The sequence below is a fragment of the Rhincodon typus genome, chromosome 9, assembly GCF_021869965.1.
Source record: "Rhincodon typus isolate 14 chromosome 9, sRhiTyp1.1, whole genome shotgun sequence".
NCBI classification, from domain to species: Eukaryota; Metazoa; Chordata; class Chondrichthyes; order Orectolobiformes; family Rhincodontidae; genus Rhincodon; species Rhincodon typus.
In genome coordinates, this window is record NC_063340.1 from 32,225,167 (window position 1) to 32,231,888 (window position 6,722).

A 6,722-nucleotide genomic window follows, 5' to 3' on the forward strand; every position below is an offset into this window, starting at 1 on the left:
CAGTGACTGTCAGAATGGGTAAGGGGGAAGAGTATGAAAGCACAGTACAAGTGCTGATAGCAAGTCCAGAAGTGACTTTTGCTTCAGACATAAATAAGCAATAAAGACATAACCCTTCATAGTAAAGAAGGGAGGTCTCACAATCCTGACATTAAAAAATGAGTAGAAGCTGTAGCTTCAATTGATTAGAGAATGAAAGCTGCAGGACAGTCTCTGAATCAAAATAGAAACGAAAGTTCTTATGATTGTGAAGTTGGGTTACATATAAAAATATAAATCAGTGGAAATATATGTTTTAGTTAATATCCTTAGGTGATCCGAAGAACGTGGAACCAGTCATTTTTAGTGATTCTTTGCATACCTTCCTGATGGCAATTCTAGTCCAGCTGTCTTTGTAATTTTTCGAATGGATGAAAATAGGAGTGGTGCCTTTTAGCTTAGGGAACTTTGAAAATAAAAAGAGTTGTTAGAAGTAATGTAACTGCTGAAACACTGGCTCGTGTACTGGCAGGGCATATATATTTTAGGTTGTCAAATATTTCAAGTGAGACTCTATTGAAGGGCATATTGAAGATTAGAAATCCATTAAATGTTATGTTGATAATCATTCATTGGGGTTATGCACATTCTAGGGAAAAGGTGAGAAAGATAATTACAGACTAACCTTGAAATAAATATTGAACAGAAAGTAATCTCTAAAATTAAATGAATATGAAAGTGATTAACAATCTGTTTTGTAAAAAAAAATCTTTTTCTACTGTAAAGACTCCCCATACCTTTTCTTTATTGATATCTGTATTTTTGATTGCAAACTGACATTGGAAAGAACACGTTTAAAAGTCAAGGATTGTTGAAGGATTGTTGCACTTTTTAAAAGCAAGTAACCAGACACTCATTGTTAGTGCTGTTTGCACAGCTATTTGTTGAGTGGCACGGTGGTTCAGTGGTTAGCACTGCTGCCTCACAGCGCCAGGGGCCTAGGTTTGACTCCAGCCTCAGGCAACGGTCTGTGTGGAGATTGCGCATTCTCCCCATGTCTGTGTGGGTTTGCTCCACAGGTTCCGGTTTCCTCCCACAGTCCAAAGTTGTGCAGGTTAGGTGGATTGGCCATGCTAAATTGCCCATAGTGTTCAGAGATATTTAGGTTAGGTGGGTTAGATATGGGAAATGTAGGGGTAGGGGAATAGGTCTGGGTGGGATGCTCTTCGGTGGGGTAGTGTGGACTTGTTGGGCCAAATGGCCTGTTTCTGCAGGGATTCTATGATTCTGTTCAAGCAGTAATGGAAATCTGGTTACAGACAAACTGGGGCTAAGGGGCTGGGTACAAATAAAGATTTGGCCAGAAACAAGTAGCTGATTGGTTTGTGAACAAATGACCAGTTCTTACTGACAAAGGCCTTCGGCCTTCTGCCTTCTACCAACACATATCCACTTGGCTCCTAGGTAGCTGAACAGCTTGTGGCTATGAATGTTTGAGTCAGAAGCAATTGAACCTCTGCAATGAAAGGAGCTGTGTTTCTACTCTGCAACAATAAGCATCTGAAGTTTAAAAGTAGCCAGTTTTATTTTTCCTTCAGCAGTTTCTGCAAGTTGTGGCTTTTAAGAGATTTTATAAGAATGAACCAACCACCTTGTAGCTTTTGCAAGCAAGTGGAATATCTAGAAAAGGAGAATAATGGAGTAACATAGCCTTATAAGCCTAAAGGACCATCTCAGCAAATCTGTGAGCAGGGACCACTGAACTGCCTTCCAAGTCTTTCCCTCCAGTAATTACACTCATTTTTTTTTCCCAGTCTGTGTCTGTCTGTGCATTTTTGTTGAGGAATGCTTATAAGGAGGTTGGAGTTTTCACTACTAGAGTTACATGTTGATAGTTCATAATTGTTTCTGCAGTTAGTATCTATTTATTTGTGATTAATAGTAATTCTTGTTAAGCACAGAAACCTGGTCTGTGCTTTCTACCAACCTGGATCTAAAAGACAAATAAATCAGGGAATTTTACATATTTTTACAAAATCTTTAATTTTTATGATGACTCCGGGAATATTGGGGCCTGATTTCCAATGGGCTACCACAGCAGGATGCAATAGTACAAAAAAAATTATGAGAAGTCTTAGAAGTGAGGTGAATCTCACAATGTATCACTTTGTACAAATGTGGAGATTTTAATTTCATTTGTTTTGAAATTTTGATTATGTATATTAACTCTAATTTTTGCTTAAAGAGAGAAGGGAATCTGTTAATTGCAGATATTTTCTAAACAATCTATTAAGATACTTTATTACACACTGTAGAGCAGGTGGCACACTGAATCAGTGGTCACCAATGCTGCCTCACAGCGCCAGGGACCCAGGTTTGATTCAAGCCTTGGGCGACTGTCTGTGTGGAGTTTGGACATTCTCCCCATGGGTTTCCTCTGGATACTCCCCTTTCTTTCCACAGTCCAACGATGTGCATGTTGGTTGGATTGGCCATGCCAAATTGCCCATACTGTCCAGGGATGTGTAAATTAGTTGGATTAGCCACAGGAAATGTAGGGTTACAGGGATAGGATAGGGGAGTAAGTCTGGGTGGGATGCTCTTCGGAGAGTCAGTGTGGACCTGTTGATCTGAATGGCCTGTTTCCACACTGTAGGGATTCTATTAAAACCCATGTCTCCTGGCTTAGTAGTTGAAGAAGAAACAAACCACACTTTCAAGTGGGACAACACTACTATCATAGGACAAGCCAAACTGAGGACAGCCAGGGAATTCTTGGAGACTTGGCATTCATCCACAAACTCCATCAACGAACACATTGAATCAGACCTGATATACTGACCATTACAAGGCACAGCCAGAACCAACACCTACCAGAAGCAACAAACACCAGACCATATAAATTCGAACCAGCACAAGACAACAGCATTTCACAGGAGGCTCCACAGCACTGAGGGTGTCACCTAGCAGGGGATGAAATGTCTGCTATCAAATCTCCCAACTCGGCAAATACACCAACCTCCTTTAATTGGTTTAATTTTATGCAGGTTGTAGGCATTAATTGGAGTTTCAATTGAGCACAAATGGAGGGATACATATTGAAACTATGGTTATTGAGTTAAGAGGTGCCTGCTTGTAATATTCAACTCTGTAAACCTAAGACTTAGTAAAGACTGACTTCAATATTATCCTTTGATAACCAGCTTCCTGAAATATATCAAGGAAAGTTGTGTCAAAAGGGGGATGATTTGTTCTCTATGTTTTCAAAGCTTGTGTTGCAAAACCTAGCCATTTTTATATTTTATGGATTCTTGGGAATATTAAAAAAACCTACAGAAATGGATGTCACAGATTGAAACCTACACATCGTGCTTTTTCTAGATATTTTAATAAACCTGTTCAGCCAAGTTGTAACATGCCTCTGAAGCAGGTGGGACTTGAATCCAGGATGTCTGGCTCAGAGGAAGGGACACCATCACTGCACCATAAGAGTGCTTTTTCTAAACTTAGTTATATAGATGCTCAGTCATAGGTAATGTATTGCCAACAAGCAATCAAAGATGCTGGGAGAAATAAGAAATTTGAAAAAAAGAAATCAGTCAGCAAAAAAGTAAGCAACAATGCCAACAGATCTTTATGTTTCTGCAACTGACTCAGACAGGATAAAATTATGGAGGCAACTGTCTGAACATCTTAGGCAGAGGCCTTTGTTATACAGTAACTGAATTAACAGGTTTATTGAGTTTGGAACTGCAGGCGTTTGATTCAGATACTGTTATAAGATACCTGAAACATTATTAAGCAATGAGTCAGATTGATGAGTGTTTTTACTGTAACGTTGATAATAAATAGCACTCCGGGTGCTATTCAGCAAAGGTATTTTCTACTCAGCACAATGTAAAATATGAACAAAGTTTCCAACTCAAATATTCAACTAAAACTTGGACTGAAACCGAAATAGTTAGTTTAACATTCACTGGTCACTTCAAGTAGATTGTGCCAACGTGTTGATCTATCCATCATTCATTGTCATTCAGCAACATGTCAAATCTATATCTGGCATTCCAATGGAGAAATATATCTGTCAGCACAAGAATATTTGCTGAATGATTACCTGATTTGGCACAAAGCCATAAAGTTGTTAGAGGCAACCTGTTTAATTTGAAAACATGGAGAAAGATTAAAACAGTGCAAAATCACTCTATATAAAAGCCATGAAATGTTTAATAATAGTTCAATGGGGTCTCATTCAGTATTATAGTGAAGAAAGTATATAGGATGGGTTTAATGGTAAATTCAACACAATCTACTGAGCATATCCACATGCAAAATACCTTTACTTGGCTCAAGGAAGCTGTCAAGAGGTCAGCAGCTGCAAAAATGTTGGTGACACCCACATGGCAGTACAATGCAAAACATTATATTGCAATAAATGTGTGTGTGAAGGAACAAATGTGTAGGAAAGAGGAAAAATATTGAAAAACAATGATGCTCACTGACTTTCACAATTAACTTGTTACAATCAGACTGGGGTAAGTCTCATCAATTCCTGTGGGTCTAGACAGGATATCCAAACTGTTAAGCTCCCTGGTGAGGAGGGATAAACTAGTCCCCTTTCTTTATTTACCCATCCCCGTGGTTGGTTGTAACAAGTTTTCTTCCAGAAGCAAATAAACTTATGTTTTAAAAAGGAGCCAATTTAAATTTAACCAGACTTAAATGAATTAACAAATTTTAATTTATTAAATACTAAATGTGGGTAGAATTAGTAACACAAGATATAAATACACAAGGATTAGAAATAAAAGTTTTTTTAAAAAGACACACACAGAAATACATATCAGCATCTGAGTTGTTGGCTAAGAGTGGATAGTTGAGCATTGCTGTTGTTGCAGTAGAAGGTTACAAGTAGACTTGGTGCTGATAATTGAACAGTCATTATTTTGTGATGCTTGGGTTTGTAGGCTTGTTGAAGTCCCAGTGCCTTTCAACTGTGATTGAATTCCAGCATTCAGGGTGAGAGAGAGTCCTTTGTTGTCCTGGTTCCTTTTTAGCAGGATTGCAGCAGATGGAGTTAAGCCTGGGTAGTTACCTGCAACACTGGGGTAACTAGTTTTTTGACTAGGCTAAACAGCATGCAAATACTTGAAACAGGCTTTTAAACATCTTTTCTGTTTAGCTCTGGAGGGTAAAACAATTCATGTCTGCAAGAGGTAGTTTTCTGCCATGAGTGTAGGGACAGGCGGCCCCTCATTATCTCTTCTTGAAAAGTTTCTCCCATTTTGGAGTTTCACTGACGTGTGTGACATTCCATTGACAGTCACCGAACTGGCACATTATTTCTGCAACAATCCTTTCAAAAACAATACATTTCAGAATTCAAAGTGAAAATTGTCTATAAATATTTCAGGGTCTGACCCATCATAATAACCTCCACACCCAGGATCTCCAAGGTCTACTCTATGGAGTCTGGAATCAGGTGGGTTTGTGACCAGTCTGGTCTGTGTGCACTGCATGTTATAAACGTGAAATCCCCTCCTACATGTGTACTGAGATTGGTTGGGATGTTAAATAAACTTCAAGACAACTGTTTCAACTAGAAACTGACTCTGTCGTATATGCTACATGGGCTAACATATAGAAAACTAAAGTGCAACATGTTGACAGTGATGGTAGCAGCTAGTGAGCACTAAAAGCTTGTGGTGATTGCTAGCTATTGGCAGTAAGTGGATCTTAATAAAGGCTGAAATAGTGACAACAGTGTGGCGGTTGCAAAAGATCCTTTTCCTAACAGTCAATCTGTCAAGTTCAGAGCTGAAGTTACAATTACAATAAAATTGAAGGTTCTAACCTGTGCTGAAGCATACCTCAAAAGCAGCAAGAAACATCTGTAAGTACTCTACCCCTCTATCTATTTCAAATAAAATTACCTGTTTACAAATGGCCAAGGACAGCTCTGCTTTTAAAAAGGCAGTTTATTAGTGCTAAAGGATACCCCTAATCTAATAAAATAATCCTAGAACAAGGTATGGAAAACACACAAACAAAAATTCTACACTAAAGAAGCCTTATCTGTGTTACTTAATTTAGCCACTTCTTTTCCTAGAACAGGTGTGATAATAAACAAAAGGCAGTACACCATCTTTGCCGCTAGTTGCGAAGTTGGGTAGAGCATTAGTGGATTGGGAGGCAGGAAGTTAGAATTTCGTGTTTGTAAAATGGTAAAGGGAAAAGCATTGTATGGTTCCTTTAAAAGATCATGTGCTTCTTTTATGCTTAGATGTTTAAAATGGATGTCTGTGAGCAAAAGCTTGAAAGTTTATAAGTACACAGACAGCGCCTGAATTGAAACATTTATATCGAAAGGCCACACAGTTAGCAGGCCAAGCTTTTAACCAAGCTTTTGAATTTAACCAATCAATTTGAACTAGGTACTTAGATACCAAAATCCTATTAAATTTAAGTCTGATGGCTTTGACCACATAGGACAAATCCTATTATAAGTAATATTTATATGTCATCAAGGGTGTAAAAAGAAGGGGGCAGTTGGACAAGGACCCCAGAGCTAGCTGCCATCTGCCCGAGCTAACAGCCCTCACCTGTCAAGACAGAATCGTCGGCTCTCACAGTCTCCTGTATGTTTTAGAGAAAGCACCATCTAAATAATAACGGTAACAACAGCACAACTAGTTAATATTCCGAGACAGTGGGAACTGCCGATGCTGGAGAATCTGAGATAACAA

The 6,722-nt window shown here is 38.6% G+C and overlaps 1 long non-coding RNA gene across 1 annotated transcript in view; it reads right to left on the reverse strand.

The window, feature by feature from the left end:
* Window positions 1-4,699: 4,699 nt before the first annotated feature.
* The window catches only part of LOC125484036, a 231,143-nt gene continuing 229,120 nt past the window's right edge, over window positions 4,700-6,722 (reverse strand). The window contains exon 3 of the long non-coding RNA XR_007262908.1: window positions 4,700-5,332. This is a non-coding gene — a long non-coding RNA (uncharacterized LOC125484036). The remainder of the gene's footprint in view (window positions 5,333-6,722) is intronic.